Source organism: Acomys russatus, chromosome 4 (assembly GCF_903995435.1).
Source record: "Acomys russatus chromosome 4, mAcoRus1.1, whole genome shotgun sequence".
In the NCBI taxonomy this organism is placed as follows: domain Eukaryota; kingdom Metazoa; phylum Chordata; class Mammalia; order Rodentia; family Muridae; genus Acomys; species Acomys russatus.
Window position 1 is genome coordinate 4,805,350 of NC_067140.1, and position 12,918 is coordinate 4,818,267.

Sequence of the window (12,918 nt, forward strand, 5' to 3'; positions counted from 1 at the left end):
AGTCCCAGGACAGCCTGGTCTACAGAGTGAACTTAAGGATACCTGGAGCTACACAGTGAAACCCAGTCTCAAAAAACAAAAACAAAACAAAACAAAAGCTAGTTTTGCAGAGGTCCAGGTTCAGCAGAAACTGTCTTGTAAAAAGAAGATAGTGCTGGGCCTGGTGGTGCACACCTGTAATCCCAGCACTTGGGAAGCAGAGGCAGGTGGATCTCTGTGAGTTTGAGGCCAGGCTGGTCTACAAAGCCAGTCCAGGACAGCCAGGGCTCTATTATACATAGAAACCCTGTCTTGAAAAGCCAAAATAAAGAAAGAAATAAATATAGTGATAAAGAAAGAAGCCTAACCAACTTCTACACACACACACACACACACACACACACACACACACACACACACACACTCACAATCACAGTGAGAAAATGGGGCTGGGGTATAGCTCAACTGGTAAATTTCTTGCCTAGTGTGCATGAAGGAAGCTCTGGGACTGATCCTCTGGACTGCTGAACACCTGTAATCCCCTACTCAGGAGGTAGAAGCAGAAAAACCAGCCATTCAAAGCCATCCTCAGCTATACAGTGAGTTTGAAGTCAGCCAGAGCTACATGAGACCTTGTTTCAAAAGGGCAGAGGGAGATAGAAAATGACAGTCATTGGCAAGGACATGGAGGGGCCAGAACCTTCCGTGTTACTAGCGGGACTGTAACTGTGGAAGACAGCCTGACAATTCCCCAAAAGGGTAAACATGGAATTACTACATGAGCCAGCATTTCCATCCAACTTAAGGTGTTTAAACTGAAACTGCATACCCCTGCTTGCAGTTGGTCATGACAAGCAAAAAGTGGAAGCAATTCAAATGTCCAACAACAGACGAAAGATGAGCAAAGCGTAGCTTGTGTTGGGAAATACTATTCAGCCTCCAAAAAGGAGGAGCTGGGAGGATAGTATGTGCTTGACCTGAACAAAGACATCAATTCAATTCCCAGGACAAACAGAAAAGAAAAAATTTTTTGTTTGCTTGTGTTTTGTTTGTTTGGGGTTTTCTTGTTTGTTTCTTTGTTTTTTCGAGGCAGGGTTTCTCTATGTAGCCTTGGCTGTCCTGGACTCACTTTGTAGACCAGGCTGGCCTCGAACTCACAGCAATCCGCCTGCCTCTGCCTCCCGAGTGCTGGGATTAAAGGCATGCGCCACCACCGCCCAGCAAGAACAAAATTTTTGATACATGCCACAATGTAGTTGAGCCTTGCCATTATACTAAGTGAATTAAGCACAAAAGAACAAATATTGTATGATTCCTCTTATGTGCACAGTCGGTTCATAAAGCTGGATTAGTGGTTCCCAGAGGCTGGAGGAAGCGTGGGTCTTGAAGCCTTTCTTTCATGTGTCCAGGGCTTCAGTTCCTGAAGGATGGTGGTGTGGACAGTAGAGATGATTGTGGTGGGTGTGCTTAGTGCCACTGAGCTGTTCACTTAGCGTGGCTGGAATGTAGTCAGGGTCTCTAAGAGTCACAAGTAAGGCAACAAATATATATATATATGTGTGTGTGTGTGTGTGTGTGTGTGTGTACATATATGTGTGTGTATGTATGTATGTGTACTGGGATGACATACAGGAGACTGTAGTCCAACTAATCTAACAATGACTAGCTGTGAAGAGAAAGTCCAAGAATCTAGCCTGGGTGCCCCAGCTGGTCTTCTGTATAAGCTGGGATCCCAAAGAAGTAGGCTCCAATGCCAGTGAGGGAATGGATGTGCTAGCAAGGTGAGGGGAAGCGGGCAGAGTGAAATCGTCCTTCTTCCATTGTCCTTATATGGACTTCCAGCAAAAGGTGTGGCCCAGGATCTGAATCACAGTTGTGCCCTCCATTTCCGGATTGAAGTTCATTCTAGGTGTTGTCACATTGACAACCAAGCACAGCCATCACAAATTTTATATGCATACACACACACACACACACACACACACACCCCAGGCCATCATCAATCCCCACTTTTAAGATGAGATCCCAATGTATAGCCCTGCTTGGCCTGGAAACCACAGAACTTTGTCCTGCTTCCCAAGTGCTGGGATAAAAGGTGTTCACACCATGCCTGGCACCAACTCACTCTTCAATGTTGTACTATTACTATTATTTCAGTTATGTGTATATGGGGGGGGGGGGTACGCATGCGCGCTAAAGAGTACTATGCCCACGGGGACCAAAGTTGCTATCATAGGATGTGGATGCTAGGAATCTAGTTCTGCTTCTCTGAAGAACAATGCACATTCCTAACCATTGAACCATCTTTCCAGCCTCCGGCCTCCCATTTAAAAACAAAAACTCTTAGTTCTTTGAAAACTGTACCTTTCAGCCGGGCAGCGGTGGCGCACGCCTTTAATCCCAGCACTCGGGAGGCAGAGGCAGGTGGATCGCTGTGAGTTTGAAGCCAGCCTGGTCTACAAAGAAAGTCCAGGACAGCCAAGGCTACACAGAGAAACCCTGTCTTGAAAAACCAAAGAGAAAAAAAGAAAGAAAGAAACAAAGGAAAAGAAAAGAAAAGAAAACTGCATTTTACAAATTTTACTTTGCATGCAAGCATATATGTGCGCATATTTGTAGACATGCTTATACTTAGGCAAAAGTGCGTGTGTGGGGGTCAGAGGACAACTATGTGGGGTTGGTTCTCTCCTTCCACAATGTGAGTTTCAGAGAGCAAACTCGGGTTCTCAGGCTTGGTGGCAGACACCTTTACCTGCTGAGCCATCTCACCAGCCCCTAGTTTTTTGTTCTTGTTTTGAGAGTTTCATGTAGCTCAGACTGCCCTCAAACTTGCTTTATAGCTGAGGACGACCTTGGCCTTCTGATCCTCCCGCATCTGCCGAGTGAGCACTGGGATTATAGGCATGAGCCACAGTGCTTGGTTTTGATCATTTTTACTTGGTTGTCCATCTCCTTAAACTGAAGTCCCTGGGTTTTCAAGGCTGTCCAAGGATACAGAGACGTAGGGAGATAGGCAGCCCTTGGGCATCTGTATAGGTAATAGGGTTATAGGCCACAGAATTGCTTCCTGCTCATGGGAAGGCAGCATAGGAACAAAAGTAGGCCATGAGTTGGATCATCCAGGAGGATGGTTACGAGGTGGAACTGAAGCAAAGCGGCTGCTTCCTAGCCACTTGGTACCCGGCGGATGCAACCTCCTTGTACAGGGTAGGAAACTAGGACCAAAAGGAGAAAAATGACTTGTCTCTCAGGGTCCAGAGTATTTTCTCTTTTATCTCGTGTGTGTGTGTGTGTGTGTGTGTGAACATGTATGCACATGTGTGAAGGCTACCTTACTTTTAAAGTGTATTTGTGTGCTACATATGAGAGTGTGGATACACGCATGGCGCAGTGCACACATGGAAGCCAGACAAGTATTCTTCGTCACATCTTGCAACCCTGCTGGCCTTACTTATGGGAGCTCACTGATTGGCCAGTGAGCTCCGGGGATCCCTTTGTCTCTGCCTCCCTGTGCCAGAACTGCAAGTGTGTGCCACCAGGCTCAACTTTTCAGTGGGTGCTGGGAACTCATGCTCAGGTCTTCATGCTTGCATAGCAAGTACCCTCCCAGCCCTTTGCTTTGAAATCTTTACATGGCTTTTGTTGTGTGTCTCTAATAGACTGTGATCTTCCTGGGGGAAACTAATTACCCTTTTAATCTTTCTGTTGCTTCATCTGTAAGATGCAGATACCAGGGTTCTGAACTCTTAAGGTTGTGGGGAGATTTAAGTTGTTAATATGTACAAATGCTCAGAAGCATGCTTGGCACAAATGCTACCACTAACAAGCAGCAGAGTAGCTGACGCTTTGAGAGAGGCTGTTTCACGGAACATTTTGAACAAGAAGAATAGTCCCACAACACACAGGATTACTCTGGATTCTGACTTAGGGCAAAGAAAAAAAGCAAATCGAAGAACTAGAGGTATGGATCAACGGTATCGGTCAGTGCCTCACTCATCCATCATCAGAGAAGTTTGCAGTGGATGGGAACTTACACAGAGGCCCACAGCTTGGCAATGCACAGAGAGTGAGAGATATTGGGAGTGCCTAGGACTAAATGGAATGTCTTCATCAAGCCCTCCCTTAGGGGTCAGGGACTATGCAGAAGAGGAGGTGGGAATATCTTAAGAGCCAGAGGTGATGGATGACTCCAAGGAAACAGCATCCTCCAGATACAACAGGACCAATGCACATATGAACCCACAGAGACTGTGGCAGTACGTACAGGGCCATGACAGACTCAACTAGACAGGGTTCAGGATGACAGGGGGAGCTGCAGACAGGCTCCTACCCCTAGCCAAGAGGCTATCTGCAATTGGTACCAGCTTGTGAAGGAAAAATTAGTCTTTTAAAATGGAATCTATAGTAAGGGAAAGATGGGAGGAAGGGAGGGAGGAATGGGAGGATACAAGGGATGGGATAACAATTGAGATGTAATGTGAATAAATAAATAAATAATAGTTTTTTAAAATATGGAATCTATTAACCACAGTTGAGAGGAGGCTCCATTCCAGGAGTAGATGGCCAACACAAAATACATTCAGTAGTATTTTTCAGACATTTTGTTTCATAAAGCTTTGAGTGTTTTATTCTTTCATTCTTCACCCCCCGCCCCCCGTGGTCTTGTTGGTCTTTTGCTTGTATATTTTGCTTTCTCGTTTTGTGTTTTGTGTGTGTGTGTGAGTTTCTTTGTTGTTTGTTTTTTTAGAAAAGAGGGAGAGAGGGAAGGAGGGAGGGAGCAGCTGGGTGGGTAGGGAAGTGGGGAGGATCTGGGAGAAGTTGGGAGAGGAGAAAGGCATCATCAGAATATATTGTATGAATTTTATTTCTTTTATCCAAAAACAAACAAATGAGTTTAGACAAAACCAGTACCATAGCATCAGATTATAAACAAGATTTGTTGGGCAACGGTGGTGCACACCTTTGATCCCAGCACTTGGGAAGCAGAAGCAAGCAAATCTCTATGTTCCAGGCCAGCCTGGTAGAGAGTAAGAGAGAGAGAGAGAGAGAGAGAGAGAGAGAGAGAGAGAGAGAGTGTGTGTGTGTGTTCCAGGCCAGAAAGGACTACACAGAAAACCCTGTCTCAAAAACAAAACAAAACAAAAACAAAAAGCAAATTTGGCTGGGCATAGTGGCACATGCTTTTAAATCCCAGTGCTTGGGAAGCAGACTCAGAAGGATCTTTGTGATTTCCAGGACAGCCAGCCAGAGCTACATAGTGAACCGTCCCAAAACAGAACAAACAAACAAATGTTTGAATTTGGGATTTAATTAGAAACATATAAGAAGAACTGGTGCCAGGCGGTGGTGGCGCACACCTTTAATCCCAGCACTTGGGACGCAGAGGCAGGTGGATCCCTGTGAGTTCGAGGCCAGCCTGGTCTACAATGCGAGTCCCAGACAGCCTAGACTACACAGAGAAACTCTGTCTCGAAAAACCAAAAAAGGAAGAAGAAGAAGAAGAAGAAGAAGAAGAAGAAGAAGAAGAAGAAGAAGAAGAAGAAGAAGAAGAAGAAGAAGAAGAAGAAGAAGAAGGAAGAGGAGGAGGAGGAGGAGGAGAAGAAGAAGAAGAAGAACTGGCGATGGCCATCACTATCTTGTATGGGGGGAAACAGCAATAATAAACAGGGTCAGAGCATCAGCACCCTGCTGTTTTCAGGGTTCATCACAAAATGGCCAAAAGATAAGGTTTGACACCTTAGCTAGACACACCACATCTCAGTAGGTGCCGTTCACAGGGCAAACATCGTACTGTGTAAATTCATTGACAGTTGACCAGTATGGGGCAGTAAAGTGCCTTGATACACAGACAAATGGAGGAACTCCTTAAGGGAAGCAATACTTGTTATAACATTTATACTATAAATGCTTAACGTGGGCAAACTGGCTTTTTCTTCAGGAAGAAATGATTAAAAATGGAAGAAATAGAGTGATAACTACAAGATAGAAAAGACTGAACAGCATCAAAAAATGACCTCCCTGAAGACAGATAATCTTTTTTAATTAATTTATTTATTCACTTTACATCCTGATCATAGGCCTCTCCTCCCTCCTCTCCTCCCAGTCCCACCCTCCCTCACTCTTCCCCCTTCCCCCCTCCCCTACCCAGAAAAGGCGAGCCCCAACAACAACACTTCCCAGCAGATCAAGTCCAATCACGATTGAGCTAGGGAAGGAGTGATAAAAACAAACAAACAACAACAACAACAACAACAACAAACCAGGCATCAGAGTCCATATCAGAGACAGTCCCTGTTACCCTTACTAGGGGCCCCACATGAAGCCTGAGCTACATCTGTGGGGCGGGGGGGCTAGGTCCAGTCCTCACAAGCCCCTCTGGGCCCTGGTTAATTGGCACTGTTTGTCTTCTTGTGGAGCTCCTGTCCCCTTGTGGCCCTTCTATCCTTTCTACGAGACTCCCTACACGTCACCCAATGCTTGGCTGTGAGTCTCAGCATCTATTTGGATCAGCTGCTGGGTGGAGCCTCTCAGAGGACAGCTATGTGAGGCTCCTGTCAAGGCAGATAATCTTAATGTTTAAAGATCTGTTTTCAATATATTCTGGAAAAGTAAAGCTAAAGAAAAAAATTTAAGGGCTGGAGAGATGGCTCAGAGGTTAAGAGCACTGTCTGCTCTTCCAGAGGTCCTGAGTTCAATTCCCAGCAACCACATGGTGATTCACAACCATCTATACTTGGATCTGAAGCTCTTTCCTAGCAAGCAGGTGTACATGTGGAAACAGCACTCATATATGTATAAAATAAATAAACCGTAAAAAAAAGAATCTAAAAAAAAATTAAGATTTTTATTTAACATATATGAAGGTTTTCCCTTCATGCCTGAATATGGACCTCATGCATGCCTGAAGATGGCATTAGATTCCTTAGAGTCCGCATTTCAATTATGAGACAGTGTGGGCTCTGGGAACCAAACCTAGGCCCTCTGCAAGAGCAGCCAGTGCTCCGAACCCCTGAGCCATAGCTCCGGTTCCTTGCAATTTAAAAACTTCTGTTGGAGAATAATGCAAAGGCATAAACATGTATAAATGTGAGTCTTCACAAAATACAACACACATGTCTAATCAGCACCCATATCGAGAAACAAGAAATAGGCTGGGGAAATGGTGCAGCAAGTAAAGGTGCTTACACACACACACACACACACACACACACACACACACACACACACTATAGAAAAAAGGAGAGGAGAGGACAGGGAGAAAGAAGGGGCTGGCAGAGGGAGGGAGGGAGGGAGAAGAGAGCAGAGAACTTGGACATATATTAGGAGTACCATAAAGGTCCTTTCAAGCTATCTTCTAGAAATTTCTAGGACTCCTCTTAGGGTAAACAGTGTTCTGACTTCTCACTTCACAGATTAGACTGTTAAGATTTATGTACTGTAAATGGAATCACACAGAATGCATTGTTTGTTTGTTTGTGCTTGTTTTTTGAGATAGACTTTCTCTGTGTAGCCCTGGCTGTCCTGGAACTCTGTTTGTAGACCAGGCTGGCCTTGAACTCACAGAGATCCACCTGCCTCTGCTTCCTAGGAGCTGGAAGGAATGCTTATCTCATTGTTAGGGGTGGGGGTAGGGTAGAATATCCTAAGAAATATTTTAAAAGTTTTTGTTAAGCTGGGCGTGGTAGTGCACGCCTTTAATCCCAGCACTCAGGAGGCAGAGGCAGGTGGATCACTGTGAATTCAAGGCCAGCCTGGTCTACAAAGCAAATTCAGGACAGCCAGGGCTACACAGAGAAACCTTGTCCTGAAAAAAACAAAAAAGGGGGGGGGTAGTCATTTGTTTTGTTATGAAACATGGCCTCTCTGTGTAGGTCCAGTTATCCTGGAACTTGCAATGAAGAATCAGAAGTTCACTGAATCAGAAGAATCAGAAGTTCACTGTTCTGTCTAGACTAGCCAGTGAGCATCCAGGATCTGCCTGCCTCTACCTCCGGATCTCTGAGTTCAAAGCGAGCCTGGTCTACAGAGTGAGTTCCAGGACAGCCAGGGCTACACAGAGAAACCCTGTCTTGAAAAACAAAAAAACCAAACCAAACAAACGAAAATCTATTGGATCTGAGTCCAAAAACCTCAGTTCCTTCTCTCTTCCTCTTTTTTTCTTTCTTGAGATAGTATTTTATTCTGTAGTCCAGGATGGTCCAGAAATCACTTGGTAGTGCAAGCTGGCTTCAAATTCTGTGATTCCCACTGCCATAGTCCCTTGGGAGTATTGAGATTATCGATATGCACCACTAAATCTGGCTCTCCAATCTCTTTCCTTTTTTTTTTTTTTTTTTTTTTTTTCTTTTAGACAGGGTTTCTCTGTGTAGCCTTGACTGTCCTGGACTCACTTTGTAGACCAGGCTGGCCTCGAACTCACAGCGATTCACCTGCCTCTGTCTCCCGAGTGCTGGAGTTAAAGGCGTGTGCCATCACTGCCCAAACTAATCTCTTTCCTTTAAAGATAATTATGTGTGTGGATGTTTTGCATGTGTATATGTCTGTGGTCATGTCTGCTTCTGGCAGAAGCAAAGAGCAGGGTCCCCTGAAACTGGAGTTACAGGTAGTCGTGAACTACCACGTGGGTGCTGGGAATCAAACTGATGTCCTCTGCAAGAGTAAATAGTGAGTTAACCACTGCGCCATCTCTCCAGCCCTCTTTTTCCTTCCTTCCTTTCAACTAACAATAGCCCTTTGTTGACACCTATTTTAGTTCTTAGCATGACTGTATCTCTTCTGTTAACACCAGCTATTGCTCTTAGCATATCAGAAGCCATATTACTCCAATCTCCATTTTGACCATAAGGTGAAATTAAGTTCAAGTTCTCAGGCCTTACGTTCCTGAAACCAGAAAAGGTCAAAGCTTGCTGCTTAGAGTTAAAAAAATAAATAAATAAAATTAAAAAGATGATAAATGTTTGCTCTGCTTGAGCTAAAAATATATGTATGTTCTACTAGAGTTAAAGACTTCAACATCATGCTATGTTCCTTACTCCCAGAGAGCTAGAAAGCCCCCAAGTACTCCTCTACCTTAAACCCCACCAATCAGCTTAAAGTGCTTTGTCTAGCTACCTAGATACAATGAAGAATAATTCTTCTAAGTTGGGTAAACACACTGTACCTGAAAAAAAAAATTGTTCTCCTGCCTGGTTGTGTTTTTTTTTCTGTTAAAAACTCAATTTGAAAGTGGCTCAATGGCATGGTCTGGCTCCTGAGTTCAGACTGTGCCTCCGTCTGGTCAGTTCTTGCTTAAGTATTCAGTAAGCATCTTTCAACCCGAGTCTGGTGTTCGGGTGCTCAGTGCGGGACTGTTCTTGAAACCTAACAATGCAGTTTCTGGGTCAGATTGTTTTATCTGTCCACATTTTTTTTTTTTTCCCAAGACAGGGTTTCTCTGTAAGTCCTGGCTGTCCTGCACTTACTTTGTAGACCTGGCTGGCTTGGAACTCACAGAGATCCACCTGCTTCTGCCTCCCAAGTGCTGGGAATACAGGCGTGCACCACCACGCCCAGATATCTGTTCACATTTAATGTTACTATTTTGCAATATTAGGGCTCAAACCCAGAACTTAGTGCACGCTAAACGACGAGTGCTGTACAACAGAACTGCGCTCTTGGTCCCATTCCTATTTATTTATTGACATCTTCAATCTTGTTTGTTTTGGCAGGGTTCCTCTACATAGCCTTGGCTGTCCTGGAACTCACACTGTAGACCAGGCTGGCCTTGAACTCACAGAGATCCTCCTGCCTCTGCCTCCCAAGCGATAGGATTAAAGGCGTGCGCCACTGCCACTGGCAAATTCTTGAGTCTTTTGATTTCGTTTTGGTTTTTTTTGTTTTTTCGAGACAGAGTCCTCTCTGTGTTAGCCTTGGCTGTCCTGGAACTCACACTGTAGACCAGGCTGGCCTCAAACTCACAGTGATCCTCCTGCCTCTGCCTCCTAAGTGCTGGGATAATTCTTGAGTCTTTTAATGATGTAATTGGCCCGGTTTTTTTTTTTTTTTTTTTTTTTTTTTTTTTTTTTTTTTTTTTTTTTTTGTGGAAATATCTCTGAATTACAGCAAGAAGACTTGTCAATAAAATTGACTAGTGCAATAATCGTTTAAACTCTAATATTAAGCAAGGGGCTAGTGTTGCAGGATATTTAACCCTATTGTGATCCCTGAGATGGTGAACTGTAAAAACTTGTCTTTTGTTTCGTGTGGTTAAGCCCTAACACACACCTTTAATCCAAGAGCTTTCTGTATACAGGATTTAATAAAATTAACCCTAGGTCAAGATGCAGAGCAAGAAACCAGCTGACAGGGATTAAAGAACAGAAGGGACTTTGAGTTGAATGATGTTTAAGACGGTATGGAGAAGTAGAATGGGCTTTTTGGTTTTAGCTCTTTAGCTCTTCAGCTCCTTGGCCTTTGGCCTTGAGTTTATTGGCTTTTCCTCCTGGGCTGTCAGCTGAGGTAGTGAGCCCTTGGGGCCTTTTCCATCCGGACCTGAGCTGAGTAGGAAGGTCAGCTGGATGCTTTCTCTTCCTGTCTGAGCTAGCAGGTTTCCACCTCAGCATCTGGCTCCTGAGTCTTCATTGGTAAAATAGAATGTTTGGGATTTTCACTTAGAACAACAGGCTAGAGAGCCTCTAAGAGCTGATCTGGGTTGGTAGAGTGCTTGCCTAGCATGTATGAAATATCTAAATGTAGTTCCCAGCATTACATAGACCAGGCATGGTAGCACATGGTTGTAATCTAAGCACTTGGGGGTAGAGGCAGGAGGACAGAAACGCAAGGTTATCCTCAGCTGCACAGTAAAATTGAGGCCAGCCTGGGACCCTTCCAACATACAGTAAAGGAAATGCCAAAAATTAATAATTAAGTACTTTTAACCTTATATTATTTGAGGCCTGAGAGAATATTGTGACACTCTTCAAAGTTCCAAGTTTCTTATCTCATTTCCTAGTGAGCCCAAGTTATATTCTTAATAGGGGGCAAATTTTCCAGTGTTTCTTATGCTACCACAATATAATATAGTCTAAATAAAATAAAAGTAATTAGGACTAGAAGATCTAGTCTTTTTCTTTTTCTTTTGTTTTTTTCGAGACAGGGTTTCTCTGTGTAGCCTTGGCCATCCTGGACTTGCTTTGTAGACCAGGCTGGCCTCGAACTCACAGATCCACCTGCCTCTGCCTCCCGAGTGCTGGGATTAAAGGCGTGCACCACCACGCCCGGCTACTAGTCTTTTTCACTAGTGTCTCCAGTGCCTTGGGCCATGCATGACAGAGTAGACACGTAATACATTTCATGGAGTAAAATTTAGTATCCTGCATACCTCATATACTGAGTAATAAGGGGACTTTCCCTTTCTTTTCTTTTCTCTCCTCCTCCTCCTTCTTCTTTTCTCTCTCTCTCTCTCTGAGAGACACTTGCTATGTAGCCCAGGATGGCTTTGATTTGCCCCCAAGACAGTATGTCTCTGTGTACTCCTGGCTTTCCTGGAACTAGCTCTGTAGACCAGGCTGGCCTTGAACTCAGAGATCCGCCTGTCTCTGCCTCCTCAGTGCTGTGATTAAAGCTGTGTGTCACCACCACTGGCCCAGGCTGACCTTGAAATTATGATCCTTCTGTCTTATCTCCCATGTACTGGAGCAGTATTGAAAGACTTCCTAAGTTATCAGGGTTTTAATATTCAAGAATCTTAGCTGGATGCGGTGGCTCATGCCTATAGTCCAAGTTTTTGGGAGGTGATGGCAGAGGACTGGTGTGAGTCCTAGCAGCCAGAGGAGGGGGGGAAAGGTGGCAGTTGTGAAAGTATAGCTCTATTTTTACTATCTAAACATAACCTATAAATGTGCAGATAAAAAGAAAGCTAGAGGAACAAGTGCTAAATTATTGATAGTGTTATCCTTGGAAAGTGAGTTCTTTAGGAGTGTAGACCAACTATATTATATATTTCTGAAATATTTGAATAATTGCTACATCTGTAACATACATATGGCAAATGCTTTAGGGCTTATTGTGACCACACTGTACCTTACTTCTCTGTACCACTAGTTCCTGTTTGCTCGTTTTATATTTTTGTGGTGGTGGAGATTGAACCCAGGGCTTTGTGCATGCTGGGGGATGTGCTCTGACCCCTTAAGCCATCTCCGCCACTCTCTACTTAATGTTTGTCTTGTTTAGGCCTGACATATAGTGTCTGAGATCTAGTGGATAATAGACACACATGTAGTAGTTAAAATGCAAGCGCCCCCTCACACACACACACACACACACACACACACACACACACACACACACACACACACACACCATGGGCTCATATGTTTGAGTAGCTAGTCTCCAGTTGGTAGGACTGTTTGGGAAGGATTAAGTGTGACCTTGTTAGAGAAGCTGTGTCACTGGGGCTGGGCTTCGAGGTTTCAAAAGACTCCCAGCAACTCCTAGTGCTCTCTCTGTCTCCTACCTGCAAATCAAGATGTGAGCTCTCAGCCACTGCCTCGGCCATCCGTTGGACACCTTCACCTTGGACACTAACCCTCTGGAACCATACGCCAATAAGTCTTTCTTCTTAAACTGTCTTGGCCATGGTGTTTTGTCACCACAACAGAAAATAACTAACACAGAATGCATAAATGGCATTTCCTGTGAAAGGTACTTGTCATGTGAAGTGTTGTTCTTAACAAAAACCTCAGCCAGTTGTTGTGAAATTAGCTCAGAATATAAGCTGTAGAGTCAGACATCTGAGACTGAACCCAAGTCCTTCTAGTTACCAGGTAAGAAACTTTGGACAAATCCTTTAAACAACTTGTTTGCCCACATTCCACTAATAAGGGTGAGAACAGTATTCGCATTTGGCTCATGAGGTTTGTGATAAACACTAGGTAAGACTGTTCTCATAAAGTGCTTGGC